This window comes from Triturus cristatus, chromosome 4_1 (genome assembly GCF_964204655.1).
Source record: "Triturus cristatus chromosome 4_1, aTriCri1.1, whole genome shotgun sequence".
In the NCBI taxonomy this organism is placed as follows: domain Eukaryota; kingdom Metazoa; phylum Chordata; class Amphibia; order Caudata; family Salamandridae; genus Triturus; species Triturus cristatus.
The window spans coordinates 721,256,061-721,278,391 of NC_140585.1; positions in this window are offsets into that span (position 1 = coordinate 721,256,061).

Genomic DNA, 22,331 nt, shown 5'->3' on the forward strand with positions numbered 1-22,331 from the left:
AATCGATACTGAAGTTCACCTCCAGTCTTCTTGCAGGCAGGCCTACAAAGCAGCACACCCTAGAGCAACAGTGACTCAGTCACTGAGGTCACAGGACCCTTGAGGCCAGTCCGCCTCACCCATTGATACCTCAATTTGCCTTGTTTTAGCAGGAGTAGTGCAACTCACCAGGGATCGGCAATGCAGGATTTGCATTGGGGAAGCATGGCATTAAGCAAACATTGCTTATGCCACGCTCCACCATTCTGAAAATGCAGGGATGCGCCGTATTTTCAATGATACGGCACATCCCTGTGTTTTCCCTAGCACTGTCGCTAAACTCAGCTGCCTAGCGCCAATGCAGGCACCCTTTGCACCATAGTACAAGGCTGCTAGCGTGGAGGGAATGATTGTTTATGTGCAGGAAGGTTTTCCTTCCTGCACATAAACAATCCAGAATGGCAAATTGTAACTTCTATGTGTCCTGCATTGTGCAGCACACATAGAAGTTGCAAATCATCTGTTTTTAAATGATTGTTTATGAAAGGGACACCTTCCTGCACATAAACAATCATTTATAGTAATTTGCTGTTTTTATATGTGCTGCACAGTGCAGCCCACAGAAACTGCAAAAACAAGGAGAACTTAGGCATTTCTCCTTGTCTCGCCATTTAAAGTCCAGGTTTTCCCTGGTCTTAATTTTACCACTGCCTCCTATTTACGTTCCCTTGTAAATTGGGGGCAGCGCCAAAACCAATAGGTGTTGGGGTGGAACAAAGGTCAACCTCACGGACCCTCTTCTTGTTCAGGTCAGACAGGCAGGAGCTGGACATGCGCTAAATGGGCAGACTCCTGGCTGCCTGAACTGAACTTTGTCAGGCTGAGGATTTTCACAGCCCTGTGTGTGTGACCTCAGTCTGGCCATAGTGCTTCAAGGCCCACCCCCTTGTGATGAAAGGGAACGCCACTGATTGACTCGGACCAGGGTGCTTCAGTTTTAAGCCCTGAAGTACCCAGGGCAGAGTGTCAATCAGTGGCCCCTAGTCACAGAGTGGGGCGGGGCCAGAAGTCTCACTGACCCCATCCCACTCTGTGACAAGGTTGGGACTGCTGCCTTCCAATCAGCCAATGAGGGAGGGCAGCTGTCCCAACCCTTGTGGGACCTCTGAGGATTCCCTCTCAGAGAGCTGTAGCTAAGGTAAGTTTTGTGCGTTTTTTATGTTTCATGCATGGATGTATTAAGGTATGTGTATTTAGCTGGAGGTAATTTATGAATGCCAGGTTCGGGTTTGGTTCTGTGGTGACAGAACTACAAGATGAAAAGTCAAAGTTGTGACTGGTCTTGAAAAGGAGTAGTTATTAACACATGTGCCCAGTTAACCTCCTATCAAAATCTGTATATTGAATAGAATTTTGATTCGTCCTTAAAATGTTTTCTGAAGACTACTCTAGAAAAATTTGAGAGTTTCGACTTTGGGCTAGTTTTTGGGCTGACACTGATCTGCGTTGGCATGAATTTGGACTTATACTTGAGGGTCTTTGGAATTGGGACGGGTCTTAAAATTTGGCTACACTGAGCACAAGGTTTGCCATCTTCCATCCACCTCAAAGTAGCGCGCGCTGCAGAACAATGGGTTTCTGCACTGGGCGCTACTGCAATAGCACCATTTAAATCCAAGGAAACGGTGGCATTGGGGTTCACGCTTGCGCTTAGGGGCACAAAATACAGTCTCCCCCAATAAAATATGCCACATACAGTTCAATTAGCAGGTGTCCCATTTAGGGGGAGGTCATGGCAGCTCACTCATCGCTGCAAATGATTTGTAATTCTTTTTCCAGTCAGTGCAGATGTCAGGTCGGTCAAAATTCACATGCAAAGCTCATCGGTGGATCCTTCAGCTCATCCCCAATGTTAAAGAAGCACATATGCAGTTTTCCTAATGCATCCACCATGTAACTGCGCCGCCAGCATTAGATCGTCTCTTCAGCAACTGATCTCCTAGCTGCATAGGACACCTTAAATTCGACATGATGCACACAGGAATCTAATTAGTTACATCACAGTTAAAGAATAGTGAACACTGCACATAAGTTATAGGCTACAACAGCATCCTATATAAGTCATCTACATGGAAGTTTACTTCCACTGGATTGTTGGATGTGAGAAGGGCGGGGACATCAAACAACATCCACCAATCGCATCGCACTTCAATTCTAAGGGTGTTCTTCCACAAACTGTGGCACCCACTCCAACTCTCAAGCCCACCGGTTCGGATTGTAAATTGAAAGTGCAAAAATCGATGTAAGCATTGATGACACTGCAAGTCGGACATAATTAAGTAAGAGTAGTAACATCTTTAGCCATGACAAATTATGCAATGGGCACAGGTCTCCTGTATTTGACTTTCAGAATACATTCTGAAGGTGGTATTATGCCAAAGTTATTGGTTGAAAGGATTTTAAATCAATCTTTTAGTAAATGCGGTTGGACATTTAGCCTAATGCAGTCATAGGGCTATTTCCACCAAAGTCACTCACTTGTCACCCTCATTTACCTGGTACTAACTGTGCACTAAGGTACCACCCAGACATTAAACAGCTAACCTCATGAGGTGAAACAAAACCCCATGAATGTATTTATTATGCAACACGGTGGCAGTACTTCCTTTGGGGAGCACGGCACACAGCAGTCACCGGAGGCATTCCAGTCCATGATTATGCGCATATAAAGAACTGTCACAAGAAATGACAGCTGTGGACATCATTGAGAGTGACAGTAGCTGATGGCAGCATGTTTATGTATGTGATGTAATCCCTTCCTGTTTGTTTTATTGGAAGTTGCAGCTGCCGCGACCTGCTTTCAGAAGATGGTGTTTTAGTGAGATATTTTCAGCAGTTTTAAATGTTGTGAGACACACTGAAAATTTTCTGGATTTACTTTGTGTCGTATGACTGTATTTGTGATAACACTGGACTTGAGGCCCGGAATCACATGCAGTAATTTCTGGTGGTAATTTAGACTCTGATGAATATCAATCTAGGCAATTAAATTTGCAGCTTACAAAGCAACGGATGTCAGCCGGCTTATTTATGAAAGCTCTTTGTCACTTTTGCACCATGTAAAGTGGTGCATGTGGGACGCAGGGCACTCGTAAAGATTTATGAAGCCACTCAATGCCACCCTGCATGGCTTTGAGTGGCTTCACAAATCATGAGTAAGGTGACGCAGCACAAATCGATGCGTTGCCTTACTCTGCGCCAGGTGGTCCAATGGTGTTGCGGAGGGTTTTCCTATGCAACACCCTTGGAATCTGACGCTGCCCCAGATTTGCAAACATGGGGAAGCATCAAATGCATACCCTTCCTGAGGTGAGGTGTAAACGAGGAGAAATATGTTAATTTCGCCTCATTTTTTCCTCTGTCTGTGTGTGCTGAGGAAAATGCTTCGTAGGATTGTTTTTGTGCAGGAATGTTCCCCTGCCTGTGCAAAACAACCCTGCTGCAATGGAAGCACCCCTGCTGCATGATGTAAGAGTACCTATGTTGGTGCTAGGCTGTCAAAACGGTGCCAGCGGAGGCAGAAAGGACAGGAATGCACTATATTGTTTAGATACGGTGTATTCATGCCTTTTCATTTTGGCATAGGGCAAGGGGCCTTACCAAAGCCAAAATCCCATAAATGATGCCCTAAAGATGTTACACAGAGTGACAGAAAAATATGCCCTGATTTAAATGCAAGTCTTTTAATTTTCTTGAAATGTAACAGAAGAGTGAGAATTCATACTAAATCATGAAAAACAAAGGACAGCTACCCCACTAAGGCGTAAGCTTTTCATGGCAAATGAAACTCTGTAAATGCCATGCTCTCAGTGGAATGGCATTTGTGAAACTGTCATAAATTAAGAGCACGCAATTATGTCTATGTATTCGCATTAATGAAATGACATGCCACATGAGCTCTGCAGTCATTTGCATATTAATTTCGGAGCATTTTTATGGCTGCAACAGATTTGGACTAGTCAAATTCTGAGAAATACAGCAGATTGCTAAATTACTGAACAGTGAGCAGGGCGGTTTGATTTGTTTCCTGTTGTCCATGTGCCTGTTTTGCCAAAGAAAATGATTGATGGGTGCTCTTTTATTTACTGACAATTATTTGTCATCGACGAAGGCAGATGTGACTATTTATTTTGTTCAATCTCTTCTTTCGATGCAAATTGTATTTACTACCCTTGCATAATGTTCCCAATAAATAATAGCGAAACAAAAAAGCTTGGTTATCAGGGCAGCAGGTGGTCGTATTTCCGTTTGCTGGAAATGTTTTATTTAGTGAAGTGAAGGATACTCAAAATGTACGTCGTAAAGAGGATTGTACATCACCATAAATTTAAATTTCTGTCACTTGTTTCACAAACTAACTGTTTTTTTGTCTTCTAAAAATGTGCTTCTTTCATGAGAAAATAAGTATATATATCTGATTAAATGGCACAGCTAGATTTCAATTAATGCTTACAAAATCTGCACTGATCTGTGCATTTACCAATATCAATAATATATCAGATATTTTAGTGTTTTTTAAAAAACATATGGAAATAAATGTGAATACTGTGCGTTGCTTACCTTCCAACTACTGAGAAGGTCCTAGAAATAGAAATAGAAATGACAACTAAATGTCAGACGAATTAAACTTCTCTTGAGTTTGCTTACAAAAAGAAACCCATTACCGTGCCGGAGCCTGCAGGGTGGTAAAAAAATGTTCTGAACAATAGGCTCACTCGCACGTCATAGAGGAGTTTTGTGTTTGGTACCGATCAAAACAGATCACTGTGCATTCCGGACTTTACATGTCGGATAAGCAATGGGGTCAAAATGGAGGCATGTCTGTCACACATCGTAAAAATGTATATGCTTTTAAAGAAAGATGTGTTGTTCCATGTAAAATCTAGGACCAGATGTACAAAGACTTTGTTCCGGGATTAAGTTACTTTTTTAGTACAAACTTGACCCAAAAGGGCAGATTTACAACAAAGTGATGGAAGAAATGCCCAGCACACGTAAACAGTCTTTACAGATAATACACTGGCATACTGTAAGCCACAATTGAAAGCAGTTGAGTACAAATGGATGACTTTGTTATCTTTATTGTCAACTTCTTCTGACAGCCTGACAGCCGACACGTGTTTCGTAGCACTTGGGAATTCTCCTGCGACTTTATCAAGGCTGTGTAAAATAAACAAAAGCAGACAATGTACCACCTTACAATGTAATTGTTGTACAAGAAGTTTGTAACAGTTTGTAACAGAAAAGCTACTTGATAAGTACTCAAGATGTAACCTGAGAGCAAAAGGCATTTTCCACCGCGCCCTTTACTCCGGGAGACGCGAGGAGCGACGCATTTGACAACACGAGCAACATTACGGTAAGGGGACAGGGAATTTAGAAAATGCTTACTGGACATACCCGAATAGATAAAGTTAGAAGCGTGTATTATTAACAGGGAACGAATGGGTTACTTTGAGAGTCTTTTAAAGCATTTCTCTACTCTTTAAGCATGAATTTAATAAGTTATATCTTGCAAACACTGCCAGATACATTATCTTAGGTTGATCCACTCACTCCGTTTGTCATGTGAGTCATCAATAACAATTGGAGTCAAATTGACACTGTACACGAGGCAGAAATATTACAGACAGGGAACGACTGGGTTACTTTGTGAGTCTTTCAACGCACTTCTCTACTCTTTAAGCATGAATTTAAGAAGCTATATCTCGCAAACACTGCAAGATACATTATCCTAGGAGATCCACTTACTCCGTTTAGGCTATGATTAAGACATACAAGGCATTTACTACAGATTGCTGATATACGTTCTTTCTACATCCACTCCAGGATATATTGCATCCATTCAACAGGGACAATACTGGACCCTTGAGTTATTATCTCAACATAATTAAGGCGTCGCATCGAACTGAACCCCCTTTTGTGGGTTGGAACTATCACCACAAAACAAGTAGGTCATGGACTGCTTTACCTTAAACATCACAAACCCACACATAGTCTTCCCATCCGAGTGTCTTATTCTTACCATGTTTTCCACATACTTGCAGGTTACTACAAGAAAGACAGAGGTATTTAGCGGATAAAATCTGTTTTCACTCTGATCACTTACTTGGGTATATAGGTGGGTGCTGTCAAATCACCACTGTTTTCTGCCGCACCATCAAGAGCTCTGTATTACACAAATAATGTATTGACTGCGTGTGTCACGGTGTAATCACATACTTTGTTTTGAGGACTATCTTTTCCATCTCTTGGATAGCTGCGTGGGCCACTTTGCCCGAACCATTTGCTAATATAGCTTACCGCTTCATTTCCGCCTTTTGCTCTCAGGTTACACCTTGAGTACTTATCAAGTAGCTTTTCTGTTACAAACTTCTTGTACACAAATTACATTGTAAGGTGGTACATTGTCTGCTTTTGTTTATTTTACACAGCCTTGATAAAATTGCGGGAGATTGCCCAAGTGCGACGAAACACATGTCGGCTGTCAGGCTGTCAGAAGAAGTTGACAATAAAGATAACAAAGTCATCCATTTGCACTCAACTACTTTCAATTGTGGCTTACAGTATGCCAGTGTATTATCTATAAAGACTGTTTACGTGTGCTGGGGATTTTTTCCTTTTATTGTTGCCAGTTACGGCTGGCAACCTTCTGGGGGGTTCAGTGGTGCCCCTCACCCTTCAGCACCGTTATTTCAATTTATACTATCTACACACCCTTATGGCAATTTTCTGAGTGGCGCCACATTCCTATCCCCAACCACTACCTTGCAATTTACAACAAAGTGATGCATCTGTAGCATCTGTAGAGATGCGTCACTTTCCCTGCACCACCCTGTCAAACCCTTGCGCCACCATGGATGCGCTGTATTTACAATATGGCGCACCATGGCGCAAGGATTGACAGATGCGTCAGAAATTCTTACGGACCTGCTGGTGCAAAAGACACAAGTTGCTGGAGTCATGTCGCAAGCACCATGCAACTCCAGCAATGCATTTTGAGGCCTATCCTCATTGTGCTGCATCACTCCTTACGCCTGCTTCAAGCAGGCGTAAGGTTTTGACGCAGTGGAGTCCTAGAAGTGGCAAAGTGAAATCTTGTTGATTTCAGTGCGTCACTTTTGCGAGGCTTTCCTGCGTGGGAATGCCCACCCTGCATACATTATACCTGACGCAGGTATAATGTGACACAGGAATTTACAATGTGACTCATCTTCCTAGATGCATCACGTTGTAAAGGGGCAGCATTTTTACGCCGTCGCTGTATCACAAAAAGTGATGCAACAGTGCTGCAAAGATGACGCAAGGGGCTTGTAAATCCGACCTAAAGTGCTTCATTGGTATTTGCAATCCAGCACAAATCACATTGTCTATTGGATTGTCATCAAATGTAATGTAAAGCTGTGCAATGTGCTGCCTTGCCATACCTTGAGGCAAGGGCGTGATCCATGGGTGGTGCTTGGGGGTTTCCAGGCAACTACACAGGGATTTTGATGCAAATCACTATCTATGAAGAATTGTAGACTGGGAGTTTGCTAAAATTGTGTGCCTCCTTGATGCAGCAGCGATACAAAGAGAAATGTTTTTATTTCTGTCTTTTTCTTCCACTTTGCAAATGTGCTGCATTCTACAGCGCACATACATACAAAAATATGCTTATCACAAAGCATGAAGCCTGAAACTATGGCTTAAGGGTGTCTGTGTTACTGCATGGCAGAAGAAAGTGTGCCAGGGGATGGAGAGAGCAGAACAGCCCCACATCTTAGCAGACATGGTGCAATCCTATCTCTCCCGTTCATGCCGCGCAGTACAGCAACTTTACTTGCTACACTGGGCTGTCTTGTGTGATCTCTTAGTAAATCTGTGCCCCACTCTGGTGATCCCCAAAGGCAAGTCTACTTGTTTAGAAAATCAATCGTATGAATGGTAACATACTTATAAATAAAACTTAAAACTAAGGGGCGTGTTTCGAGCCCCTTACTCCACCATTGCACCACTTTTTATGATGTTCAACTGATGCAAAGTTTAGACCCATATCCACGAGATATGGTGTAAGGCAACGTGGTGCAAGTTGCTGTGTTGCTTTACACTGCTTCAGGGAGGCATTCCATGGGCATTGTGGTGGATGTCCCCATGCAACACCCATGGATTTTTTGATGCACTCACAAATTTATAAGGATCCGTCAAAATGGGAATGAGTCAGAACTGTACGTCTCCCCAGAGAAGGCGTAACTAGGAGAAATATGTTTATTTCTCCTTGTTTTGTTCCTCTTTCTATGTGTGCTCTATTCTCTAAGAGGAAAATGCCTCAATGGATTGATTTTGTGCAGGAAGGTGTCCCTTCCTGCACTAAAACAATCCTGCCAACAACCCAGACACCCTTCCACCATGAGGCAAGTGTGACTGCATTGGCAATAGGAACCATATTGTTGCCTGTCGCTGGCTGAAAGACAGAGATGCACCATACCTCAAAAATACGGTGCATTCCTACCCTTTTGATTAGGTGTAGGTCAGCCTACCAAAAACACTTACAGCACTGGCCTGTACCAAATCATAGTAAATGAGGCCCTACATTTCTTAAATACATTGTGGAAACACTAGCAATAGTCCTCAAATTTGCACCAGTTTAAATCTAACTACAAGGTAATACTGGATCATAACTGATTTCCGTACAATTCTCCCATGTCTGTAATAGCACAGATGATCTAAAACATGGCAGACTGGAAGGAGGCCCACAGATTTTACCAGTGGGTGAGAATAATTCAAGCATTCCTTCCATCGCCTTTTGAGACAAGTGAGACCACCAAAGTAGAAGGTGTGTGAACAGAAATAGGTGAGGAGATCCATGTGCTTTAGGGCTCAAGACGAATATAACTCATGAATACCTACTAAGGCTGCCCCTCTAATCAGAAACTCCTATTCAGAACCTCGATTCAGAAACTACAAATTTGTTATTTCAGATGAGCTTTTATATGTGGGTAAATCTTCAATGTCTGTTTGGTGGTTTTTAACAGCTGAAAGACTCAAATTGTATCTTGTCTGTCAAAGAAGCCAATTTCGGATTAAAATCTGACAGCCAAATAGTGCCTGATTACTCACCCCTCTGCTCTGGCAACATATTGGATTCAATTGTGGCTAAGAAAGTTGGTGCTGTTCTATGGCAAGCAATGGCTTGGATCAGCAGCACATTTACTTCAACTTCAGGAGAGGAACAGAGGCAGCCTTCATCTAAGCAACTTCTCAACTAAGCGGCATTGAGTGTGAAGTAGATCCAACATTAATCATTTTAGACTTCCCTGATACATAAAATCCAGTAACCAATATTGTTCTACTTCTACCACAGCGCCTCAAGGAAGAAGAGTTGGATGTTGCGATTCTCCAATGGCTTCTCCCATTCTTGGGTGATTGCTCGCAATTGTTTAAGCAAGCACACTTTACATATGAGAACACACCAGTCTATTCAGGGGTTCCTCAGGGATCTTTTTTGTTGCCAATACTTTTCAATGTATATTTTGCCCACTTTCTAAGATCACCCACTCCTTTGCCTTTAAAGTAATTTCTTATGCAGATGTCCACTCCCTGGATCAAGAGCACCTGGCTCTCTGATTACATTTTTCAAGTACCTCTTGATAGTCCAACAGTGTATTTTTCCCAACTTTTTAAAAATGAAATGCTAGTAACACCAAAATTATGACCATCAGTGGGTACAAAGTGGGTGGGGATGCTTCTGTTTAGCCAATTGAGTTACGCAACACACTCACACAATGACCTAAGTCAAAGTCACTACTAGTCATCTTAGATAAGGACCTTACTCTGAATGATCAGGATAAGGCAATGAGCTCTTTCTACTCTTGCTCCTCCTGACATGAGCTGTCTTTTCTCCACAATCAAATCCATGCCTCAGTGATTTATATTCACTTGGAGAGATCTGCATTGTACTGAGCTTGAAGAGAGGTGTTCTTTTATCATCAGTCCTGATTGGTTGACCTCTTTCACCTGTTTCATCCTCACATTCCTAGCTGGGCCTTCGGTTTGGAGCACAAACTGTTGTTGGAGTTCACAAAGATCATTTGTGAACACATGGGGTGCTCACCTAAGCACTGAGGAAAATAAAAAGGTGAATAGTGAAATGCGTGAACTAAACTCAGCCATTAAAGTACTTGTGCATTGAGTCTTAAATTCTGTAATAGACTGTCATCACAGTTGAGAAAGATTGTATCACACCTGGCCTTTAGGAAGGCATTGAAAACTTCCCTTTTTAATCTTTCCTGGTATGCAGCATACCCTTTTTAAGTCTTTTCTTTGTGAGCACAAGAAATAGGGCCAAGTGCATATATTGCTTTATGCGAATATAATTTCATCAAATCAATTCACTAGTGCAAGGGTTGTCGCCATGTCCTCTTCTTAGCTCACAATTGTTTCCTAGTTGGTGTTCTTGCAAAAATTAATTTTCATAGTATGAGGTTTCATGTATTATTAGAACAGTAGAATGTTGGAAGCTCCATTTAAAACAATGGAGTGCTCCAGGCTTCTAATGACCGGTAGAAGCCCGGAGCTCAAACGTTCCAAAGTTGTTGTTCACAGCTGTTGTTCTGAACGAAAGGCCTCATAGGGACAGAGGGGATTTTATTCCCCTCGGGCTCCGTGAGGCCTTTGTTTTTATTTGTGAAATTGTTCTGCCCTCTAGTGGCGGAATGCTCTAATAGCCTTATAACCCTCTGTAGTTGGGCTATGCCGGCATTAAAGTCCTGCTCCCTTGTTAAAGGTCCTCACCGATGCTGGACCAAACTTTTATTGGCAGGTATAGCCTGATACGGCAGGCTGTAAGGCTTTATTGTGTTCGGCCATTACAAAGACAATGAAATACAAGTGTTACACCTAAGCAAAGTTATTATTCCCCAGGCTATGATCTTTTCAGGACCCTGTGGATAGTGCTGAAGCATTCACAAACAGATTTTAAAGCAAGCTTGACTATTTAATTTAGGCAGTCAACATAGCTAATAAATTGAGATAGTGCCATATGATGGAATTACTGTATTTTATCTTTCCTTGCATAACATTTAAATAAGCTTTCAAACAGGACTTCATCCTATGATAGCCCCTTTTGAGTTTTTTTGTCCCCAGCCAGCAAAGAAATCTAACATACCTGCTGGAAATACCCACATGGAGCTGAGGATAGGTACCAGGTCACCTCAAACTTTCAAAAGTAAAGGTAATGCCAGTAATTGGTATAGACCCTAACTGGTGTCCAGCAATCAATTTGCTTGTTGGATTTTTTCTCTCACTTAAAGGATCACCTTAAAAGGAAATATTGCCTCTCTTATTTGTCTAAACTTAATTTTCTCAAGCAATTAATGAGCAACCTTGTCATACTCATTTATAGATAGAAAGCTATTGAATATTAAAAGTGTCTACTTCAGAAAAGGAACTGTTAAACATACTGTAAGCCTTTCGGAATCCTGGTGTTCTGGAGTGTCATTTTAACCCTTAGGACCTCTGTGATGAACCAACAACCAGTTAGTTTCATCCCTCCAAGACTCATCTGTGTGCAAATGCATTACTTATAAATTCTTTGCAGGCTTTGCTACCACCTTCCTCTCTTACAAAGATATCACCTCATTCTATATTTCGTATGCCCACACTTCATCAGAGTAATCTGTGGTCACTTCTGACACTGTAGCAGTGGCATTAGCCTTATAGATTGTAGTCTTTTATCTTCAGTTAGACTGGGGAGACCAATAGCCCCTTTTTCCTAACCCAACACTTTTGAAAATAACACACAAAAGCCCTCATAATGATTATGGCAAAGTGGTATCTCCAGGAGATATCACTCAGCCATACAGCATATTATGTGTTGTTTCTGAACCAGGGGTTTCTGAATCTGAAAACACCAGATCCAGTTTTAATGGGAACAGGTCTGCTGCAGTATAACTACTTATGCCCTGAGGTGGACATGCGGGCACATGTATAGCCTGCCTCTTATTAAAACCTTAGGGGAGAAGGCAATACATCCCCTGGCATTAAAAGACCGGCACAGTACATGCTTCTACACTCTTGCTCGCCCTTTGTGACACCCACCCAGAAATAACATTCGCTCAGATTTACATTCCCAGGTATTAAAATCAGCAATAATTATTATGGCAGTGTAAGTGTCACGCTTTTGATTGGCGATGGGTTTCACTCCAGTGGTACTATGTTTTGTGCATGAGAACCTGGAGTAAGTATTTTGGTTTTCTGTTGATTGTTTGCTCATATACATATCGTGTGATTTTTAATATCTTTTAAAATTTCAAACGTCTCATTAGAGGATAAAGCCACTTCCTCTCTTGGGGGCATATTAACAAGCCAGGCGATAAAATTATCGCCGCTTTAGCGGCAGAAAACTGCCGCTAAAACGGCGATAATGGGCTTGATAATATGATCTATGGAATTCCAATTGAAGCCCATGTTAGATGTCCTTCACATCTAACATGGGTTTCAATTGGAATTCCATAGAGTATATTATCAAGCCCATTATTGCCGTTTTAGCGGCAGTTTTCTGCCGCTAAAGCGGCGATAATTTTATCGCCTGGCTTGTTAATATGCCCCTTAGTTCCAAAAAATATAATTTCCCAATATTTGATGATGTCTTGCTTTTTCTTTTTTCTATAAGCTCACCTTTAAAGTCTAGAGTGAATTTCAATTACTGATGGCCAGCATATAGCAGTTTTAGGTGGATATCATATTTTGTCTTTTTAATAATTTACCTAGCTATCAATATTATGGTAGAAGATCTTGTTTAGAGGCTAAGCTAACCAAGTATGCATGTGAAAAGAACAAAACTGCAATTGACTCTCTATTATCATCCCATTTACCAATATTATTCTAAATAGTGGCATAATCTCAGGTAAGTTACCGACCATGATGCTTGCACAAATTGTAAACAAATTGTAAAAAGATAGATACAAAGTGACCATTGGGTTTGTGTCTCAGATTGAAATATATACTAGTCTTGAGTACTCATGTTTGTTCATTACTGCTGATGCGTGCATACATTTGAATCCTCTGTCTTGGTCTCTCTGGAAATAATCAAAGATGAAATGAAAAACGGCCATTACAACGTATTCACTATAACGCATGCCAACACAACACCAGTACCATTACATCGCAATTCCATTACAATGCATGGCATTACAACGCATATGCCTTTACCACACGTGCCTTTACATTGAATTTCGTTGTAAAGGGATGAATGGTAAAGGTACATGTGCTTTACATGTATGCATAAGGTAAGTATAGGGTTTGGGTTTTGGGGTGTAGGGGTACAGGTTTTGGGATGCCAAGGTTAATTTTAAGGTTCAGGGTGGGTATAAGTTTTGGGGTGTCAGAATTAATTTTAGGGTTCAGGGTGGGTTTGGGGTGCCTAGGGTAATTTCAGGGTTCAGGGTGGATTTGGGTTTCGGGGTGCAAAGGTTAATTTTAGGTTTTAGGGTTGGTATGGGTTTTTGGGTAGTAAGGGTAATTTTTGGTTTCAGGGTTCGTTTGGGTTTTAGGGTGCTAAGAGTAATTTTAGGATTCAGAGTGCGTATGGGTTTTGGGGTGCCAAGGGTAGTTTTAGGGTTCTGGGTGGGTAAATGTTTTTGGGAACAAAGCGTAATTTTAGGTTTCAGGGTGGGTATGGGTTTTGGGATGTAATGGGTAATTTTAGGGTTCCAGGTTGCTTTGGTTTTCTTTGGGTGCCAAGGGTAATTTTAGGGTTCACGGTGGGTATGGGTTTTGGGTTGCCAAGAGTAAATTTAGGGTTCTGTTTGGTTTTGAGTTTTGGGGTGCCAAGGGTAATTTTATGGTTCAGGTGGGTATGGGTTTTGGGGTGCTAAGAGTAATTTTAACGTTCAGGCAGGGTTTGGGTTTTGTGGTGCCCAGGGTACTTTTAGGGTTCAGGGTGGATATGGGTTTTGGGGTGGCCAGGGTAATTTTAGGGTTCAGGGTGGGTATGAGTTTTGGGGTGCCATGGGTAATTTTAGGGTTCTAGGTGGGTATGGGTTTTGGGGTGCAAAGAGTAATTTTAGGGTTCAGGGTGGCTATGGGTTTTGGGGTGTAATGGCAAATTTTAGGGTTCAGGGTGGGTATGAGTTTTGGGGTGCCATGGGTAATTTTAGGGTTCTAGGTGGGTATGGGTTTTGGGGTGCAAAGAGTAATTTTAGGGTTCAGGGTGGCTATGCGTTTTGGGGTGTAATGGGAAATTTTAGGGTTCCGGGTTGGTTTGGTTTTTGGGTGCCAAGGTTAATTTTAGGGTTCAGGGTCGGTATGGGTTTTGAGGTGCCAAGAGTAATTTTAGGTTTCAATGTGGGTTTGGATTTTTGGGTGCCAAGGGTAATTTTAAGGTTCAGGGTGGGTATGGGTTTTGTGGTCAAGGGGTAATTTTAGGGTTCAGGGTGGGTGATAGACTTCATGGTTGAACAGGAACACATTTTTTGTCAAACAAATTTCAATCATCTGCAATAGCATTTTCGAGTGTGTTGTAATTTTATGATGTTTCTCTGTCTTAAAAAGTAGGCACAAGCTTGTAGTCCTATTTCATATTCAATTGACGTATAAAGTGACATCCCATCTATGGTTGGTGGATTTGACTACTCCATGATCAGCATCATCTCTTGGGACTGTAACAAAAGAGTACAGCGTTACATTATTGTTTCATTACTTTTCAGGCAATGTCATGTTGTATGAATACGCTGCTCATGTATCTTTCATTTTTATCCATGATTAACATTTTTGAAAATATGTAGAGCTATTCAGTTAATTTTCTTATGATTATTGGGGAATTAAGTTAGGTTAGTGCACTGCAGGGGCAAAGCATTGTGGGTTCTGTAGTAGTGTTTATTCTCACATCGCATACTGTTCTCCTGTAAATTAGGCAGTTACAAGAGTAGATTCAGCACACCTGTGGCAATGGTTTAAAAGCGGGAAGGGAGGGTGTTCGTAGTTTGATCTGTCTTGAAGCACGGGAGGAGGCACGAAAACAACGCAATGCCGGTTCAGGCTTTTCACAAGGTAAATTAGGGGCTAAGTGGATTTCAGTGATAGATTAGGGTCTTTAGTTTAGTTGTGGAAGGACAAGGGTAGTTTATGGGGCAGCACACAAACCTTGGTTGCTAATTAGATGCAGGATAAACGAGCAGATTTTGTTTAAAAACATTGTTTGTAGATGGGAGTTATATTGTTTGGTTAGTGGGATCACAGAGAGGTTGGCGATGGGAGGTGATTCTGTTTTTTGCTCGAGGTGCATTGTCTATAAGTAAGTTATAGTCTCTCTTCAAATATTAGGCATATTAGATCTTAGAGTGGTTCAGCTAAGCGCGTCTTTTCATTTATTTCAGCGACCCCTGACGAAGAACCAAAGAGGTTCGAAATGCATTGGTTGATATGTAAAGTCTGATAATGAAAAATGACTGACAGCACACGCTTATGTTAAGCCTGGATTGGTCACAAAAAGCGTTTTGAAAATGCGAATAAAGTATTCAATGGCACCCATCTGTCTCCGGATTGATTGCAATCTACAATAGAGATTACGGGATTAATATGATAAATGGATGGTTTCATATGGATTATTTGGTTTAGAGTGAACATTCAATGTTTAGAAAAATTCTTCTGAGAGTTTTCTCCGTTAAAGCTGTGCAGCAGTAGGGGTCGCTTGCAGTAGCACCTCTCTTTCAGAATCCCATCTATGGTTGCCATTATGTACTTGTTGTTTCAATTGGTTTATGCTAATACGCATAAAAAATCTCCAGTGTCTCTAATGTTGGAACTCAGACTTTGTATCAGGTTGTTTAAAGTTTTCCATTCACTCAGGGATACATTTTCATGTTTGGTAGATCTAGATTTAGTTATTTTTTCTAGCTCCAGAACAACAGCATCCGTGTAAAGACCGATCTTGATTCCTGGTGACATTGATGAACAGTATTTTGATTTGCTTTTGAACTTGCTAAATGAATGTTGGTCCGTCTGTATTGCTTATTCTTGCAGTACCTCACTCTCCGTCATGTCTTCCTCATTTAGATAAAAAATAAGGTCAAACATATTTTTAAGGTCTGGAATTTGTTCTATCGTTAGCGTATTCTCTTTGTTTTTGATGAGTTCAATTTGTTTGTGATCCTTAAATCCGATAGGATTGGTTGCATGCATTTCTAACAATCTTTTTTTTCAGATATATTTGTATATGTCAATCCTAGTGTCTACATAGTTGAAAGGACTCTCAGGACAAAAAGAAAGGCCTTTGTTAAGTAGCGATCTCTCATCTTCCGTTAATACATGATTAGAGAGGTTTATTATTATTAATATATATAATTTTCAAAGTTGTAGCATTTGATATTTTTACTTTATAATGATTAGAAAGTGCAAATTGCATTAACATTGTCATGAGCTAAAGGTATCTGTGCTGTGTCCTACCTACAAGGAATTAATAAATAATGTACACGTTACACTTAATTTCATTTTAAAATGAATAAATTACAAAGTTATTGCAAAATTACTGAATATAATATGGAATTTTGAACATTTACATTTATGAGAAATGTTAAGTCACAAACTTAGTTATGCTGTTGGAGGTTGTAAATATAATATAGATAGACATTTGATATGGGTGCTTAATATGAAACATGTGGTCAGACATGATGAGTGGCTACCTTGAATTTATAAGCATTGATATTAAATGGTGTACATATTAACAAAAATCGCACCTTCCTTGTTGTGGTGTATTGTCTTGTACTTCATCGAACAGTGCCATTTAGAGACTCATGCCATGCAGTAGCAGGAACATGTTAGTAGAGGTGTTTTAGTAGTTGTTTAGGCTAGGTTTTAACTATTTACACATTATTTCTGGCAACACATGTGTGAAGTTTCAACTATCTTGATTGCATCAATGTAAAATTAACTTTAAATATGGTGGGTGGAGTTATGACTTTTATTCATCCATCCATTCGGTTTGGAATAGCACTCGGAGGAAGAAAAAAGTAAAGGAGATGGAGAACATTTGACAGTTTCATCAGTCAACTCGCCGTACTCAAAAACGGGTGGACGGTCCTCCATGGTGGGGGGGATACAGGGCCGGACCGGGAAGCAAAAACGGCCCTGGCAAAGTGCTCGGTGGGCCCCCCGGGGGTTGGTGGGTACGGCCAAGCTGTTTGCCAGGGCCAATTTCGGCCGATGTTGTTACAGGGACTGATATTGCAGCTATGCTGCAAAAACCGCCATGTAACAAAAACGGCCCCCCTGGTGACCAAACTGCCCCCCACCCTGACAGCCCACCGGGGAAATGCCTGGTGCCCACTTCGGCCAGTCCGGCCCTGGGGGGGATATATTCACAGATCGTTTTAGGCAGGCCACTCACATCTGCCAAAATCTAAATCAGGCCATCAGTAACATGAGTTTGTCACTCTACATTCTCTACACTAATTGTGAATTTGCTTTTTACTCGTGATTTCAAAATTGAAATAGAAAGTTTAAATCTTCATTATGTATTAAATTAAAATTATTTGCACGTATATACGTCCAAAGGTTAACATCACTTTTAAAATGAAATTCACTTTAATCCTAGACCATGTTTCATCTAAAATCATGCACTTTTTCCATGTTAGGACTGGAGATTAAAAAGTACTAAATTATTTAGCTCAACACTGACATGTAACTCTTCATTTCTTATTTGCACACATAAAAATGTCATATGTTCTTCGACTCATCTGTAAGTTACTACCTTTAGATATATTTTGAAGCGTAGAAACTGGGGGCCTCATTTATGAGGTTTTGATTAGGCCTGGGCAAAAATTTCGTTCCGTTCGCGGAAATTGCGATAATTTGACATTTTTGCGTTCCGCGGAGAGCGCGAAAATGTCAAAAATTCCGGTTTCCGCAGCTTGGCGATAATTTGTTTCTTGCTCGCGCTGTAAAATGATACATTCTCGTGCGCGCGCGATCGCCTTACCTGAATCCCTGCGTTCGCCGACAAGTTTTCTTGATCCGGTCGCGTTCTCCATGAGATGTTGTATTGTTTTTAGCCATTTGCGCTGTCTCGCGACAGTTCGCGCCCGCAGTGACGTCATGCGTCGCGCGATCACGTCTTTCTTCTCGCGATCATGCACCGCGAGAACAACTCAAAACAAGATGGCCGCGCCCGCAAGCAACCACATGGGTAAGTTGGCGACCCGCAACCATGCAGAAAATCTCGCGAACATGCCGGAAAAAAACTTCCGCATCTTTGCGATATTTCTGCTTGTTTGCGATAATTTTAAACATTCTCGCGATAATTTGCGAAGGTTAATTCCGCAAATTCCGCCCACCCCTAGTTTTGATGTAGGGCAGAGCAGCAAGGAATGTTTTCATTTTTCCTCGTTGCACCTCCCTACGCCTCCCTTGGGGAGGTGTAGAATTCTGAGGCATTTCCAGGTTTACAATTTCTACTAAATCTGGAAATTCAGCAAAAGCCATGGGCCTTGCATGTGAATATCCAGAGCAGCACCTATGGCACGCCCCTTTCACGCAACGTGTTGCATGTAAAGGGGCCATATTTACAAAGACACGAAAAGCCACGCAGGGTGATTTTTAGTGTACTTTTAAATATGGGGCAGCAGGTTGCGCCGCCAGTGCGTCACAAAAAGTGACACACCAGTGGTGCAAGGAGCTTGTAAATAAGCCCTGTAGTTTTGCCTTTATTTAAAAAACTATTAGTTAACAATTTTAGCATGCATAATGCTGGAGGCTAAAACAAATAGCCATGTTAAAGATGCTACACGTGACATGGGGTTCATATTTTGGCAAGCAGCACATCTCCTTTTTATAAATAAAAGCAGAATGTATATTTACATTTAAAAAAACCTGCTTGTTTTAATTATGCTACACTAATGAAGAACATCAAATGAAGAAACCTAAAATTACCTACATAAACCGAGTTTAATAACTTATATGAGAATATTTTCAGTATATCATTAATAATATGGTCTTTTAATATGCGTGACGCTACTAATCACATTAATGCAAGAATTAGCATACAGTAGATTTCCTCTGCTTTGACCTAGATGTATGCCATTTCTAGTTAGAATTATACAAGCAGAAGGCTAATTATCTCAGAAGGTTTTCTACACATGTTCATTGTTGCCACTACCAAACAGCCTGCAGAACATGTTGAGCAATCAATTATACTCTGACACCATTAATTAGTATTCCTTTTAAACAAAAAAGGGCTAAGATTAACAGTCAAGAATTCTTTATAGTTAAAACACTACATTTCATGAGCATTTTAATCGGAAATTTGACGACTTTGGTTGTATTATCAACTGGATTGAGCTCACAAAAATAGTCCAACCAGCAGGGTAAAGCATTTATGCATAATCGTGAAAAACTGAATTTCCCTCTAGCCAGTGCACGTATTTCAAGACAATTGAATTTACATGAAGTGCTGTCCCCTGACAGTCACACCAGTTTGACCATAAATCACTTTGCCAAGTACCTCTGCTATCATTCTGAGAGCCATGCAAGCTGAACTGCAGCTGTTTTCATAGGGCATTTTGTTACACCTATGGGATGCAAATGACATCTGCCTTTTCCACTTCTTTACAGATTCAATCAACCAGGAATCAACGCAGCCATTAAGAAGTCTCTTGAGGCATATTAAAATATTATTCACCAATCAGCTGAACAAAGATGTCAGTGTTTTTATTTTTTAAAGTGCAGGTCTATCCACATGATGCACATTTGGCCGAGGCCTTAAGCAAATGTAATAAATGTTTTTGGAATTAGGCATTTGATTCTTGTACATCTATACAATGCAGAATGTAGTATTGAAGTCGAAGTTGTTGGCAGAAAGACCCGCCAGAAATGGCATTTGTTTAGCAATCCTGAAGCAAAGCAGAGATCAATTGCTAAAAAAAAAGGCAAGCGCCATTGCTTTCAGCTTTCTACCACTCAGTAAAGCGGTCGCTACACTAAGTTGGAAAATACTGGGAAGTAGTTTAATGGAGATTGTGTTGCATTTTTGCTGCAAAAAAGGAAAATGCAGGAAAATCCATGGGATGAGGGATGATATTCGATGAGAGGGACATGATTGAACTTGCCTTTAAATGCACATATTACATGGAGACAGACATTGAATGTTGGCAAAGCCTACACCTTCCTGCCTAGATTCCCTACACGCTTCTTCCTACTGTAGCAGAAAAGACGAGAGCAATGGAAGATGCTGTACTAGGTTAATGCTGTAAAAAGCTAGGATGCCTTCAAAGGCATTGCAGAAGCTAGGAAGAATAGAAGTACTATAGGAGAAAAAGCAGATACGAAACATGAAATGATGATGCAGATCAAGATGACCTGAGGACTAACAGTAGATTGGTTGATCGTGATGAGAGAGGTGCACACAACAGGACGAGAGAAGAGCCAATGGCCAGATATAGGACAGGAGTCTGCGATCACAAACCCTGCGATTTACAAAATCACTAAGTGTGTGCCCACAAAAGCCTATTTCTTTTGTAGCAAACCCATTTTATGTGTCAAAAACGTTTTCCCAACTTGTAAATTGGGCTTGGTAAACCTTACTTAATCACAGGTTGGAAGGGGAGAACCTATGTTCTCCCAATTGTTTGCAACCATAATTCCAGTTTTAAACCACTGAACACTTACCAATACCACGAAGGAGGTGATAACTCATTCACAGGGAGGAAGAGGTCCCAAAAGATAAGCGATTCACGTTGGAAGCCTTAGGTGAAGTAGTCAGTAGTCCAGGGGGGCACCAATTGCTCCTTCTAGTGTTTTTCCAAATGGAAAACCTGTTTTAGAAGACATAACCTGAAGAAGAAGGTCATGCCTGAAAAAAGGCTGCTGATTTCTAATGGAAGATGTGGAATCATTCAGATACCAAGGACTCAGCACTCCTTATAATACTCATGGACAGAAAATGCTCTACAAGTTGCTTGCCTGCTTAAGGCAAATCACAAAGCAGAAGTAGTCCTGAAATCAATAGGTCCCAGCATACCACAGAAAGGTGGTGCAAGCAGTTGGACATAAGTAGGACTTAATAATTTTTTCCACCTCTAGAGGACAGGGACAACATGTGAGACTTGTCCAGAAATGTTGCAACCATGTGTTGGGCTTGACCCTTCCTGCAAGGTCCTCTCCAAACTTTTTGCCTTCGTAATCCTGTTTTCTGTATCCTTTTGTGTTGCCTTTAGGACTCTGCACCCTTTACCACTGCTAACCACTGCAAACGTTATTGTGTTCCTCCTAAACATGGTACAATTGGCTTAACCCTATTAGCACATTTAATTTAATTGTAAGTCACTAGTAAAATTGCGCTATATGTACCCAGGGCCTGCAAGTGGGCCTGTAGACCATATTGTGCCATCCACTTAAGTAGCCCTTCAAACATGTCTCAGGCCTGCCATTGCAGCCTGTGTGTGCAGTTTATACTGTCACTTCGACCTAGCAATATAAGCCTTTAGCCAAACCTAAACCTCCATTTTAATATGCATGTCACTCCTAGAGTAGGACCTAGACAACCCATAGGGCAGGGTGCATTGCATTTACAAAGTTGCCCATGTATTTTAAGTTTTGCATGTCCTGGTAGTAAAAAACCTGAAGGGGTTTATGTATGAGAGGCATGTGGTCTTCTGTTTTACTTTCTATGTTGTATTTTTCAGTTGGGCTTCAGAGAGACTACATTGCCCAGAAGTCTGTGCTGCCTCGCAGGGCACACAGTTTTAAGCCACAGGCTCATAGCCATAGGAAGTTAAATGTGATTGCCACAGTGATAGATAACTCATAGGAAGTTCCACCATGACTGCTATAATTTGCTGATTCACAGGAGGTTCAACATTGTGTAAGACTGCTCTATAAATATGACCTTGCCCTATGTTCATTGCTTGTTATTCTCCGACATCAACAGGACCAGTTGAAACCGTGGAGAACTAGCAAATCCTGAGATAGCACAAGTCCGAGTGAGCAAGGACCAGTCAGTGCCTTCGAGGCATCTCAGAACAAGAACAGCACGTGATCAGGAAGATACCGCATCAGAAGCAGGAGAGAACTTCAACACAGATCCAAGATTTTACCAAGAATGTCACTTCAGTCAGAGTGGTGGGAGAGTCTTCACCCGGTTTAGCCTGTGCATTTCATGGCAGTTCGAATAGCAACACATGTTGGCACAACAAACAGTCAGTTTGGAACATGGGTGGCTCCGCTTTTGTACAAATCTTGTTGGCAAAAGAGTGGGTGGGCTCCGCTAAAAACTTGCTTAGGTATTTTTGTTCAAATAACAAAGAATTAGTGCGGAGTGA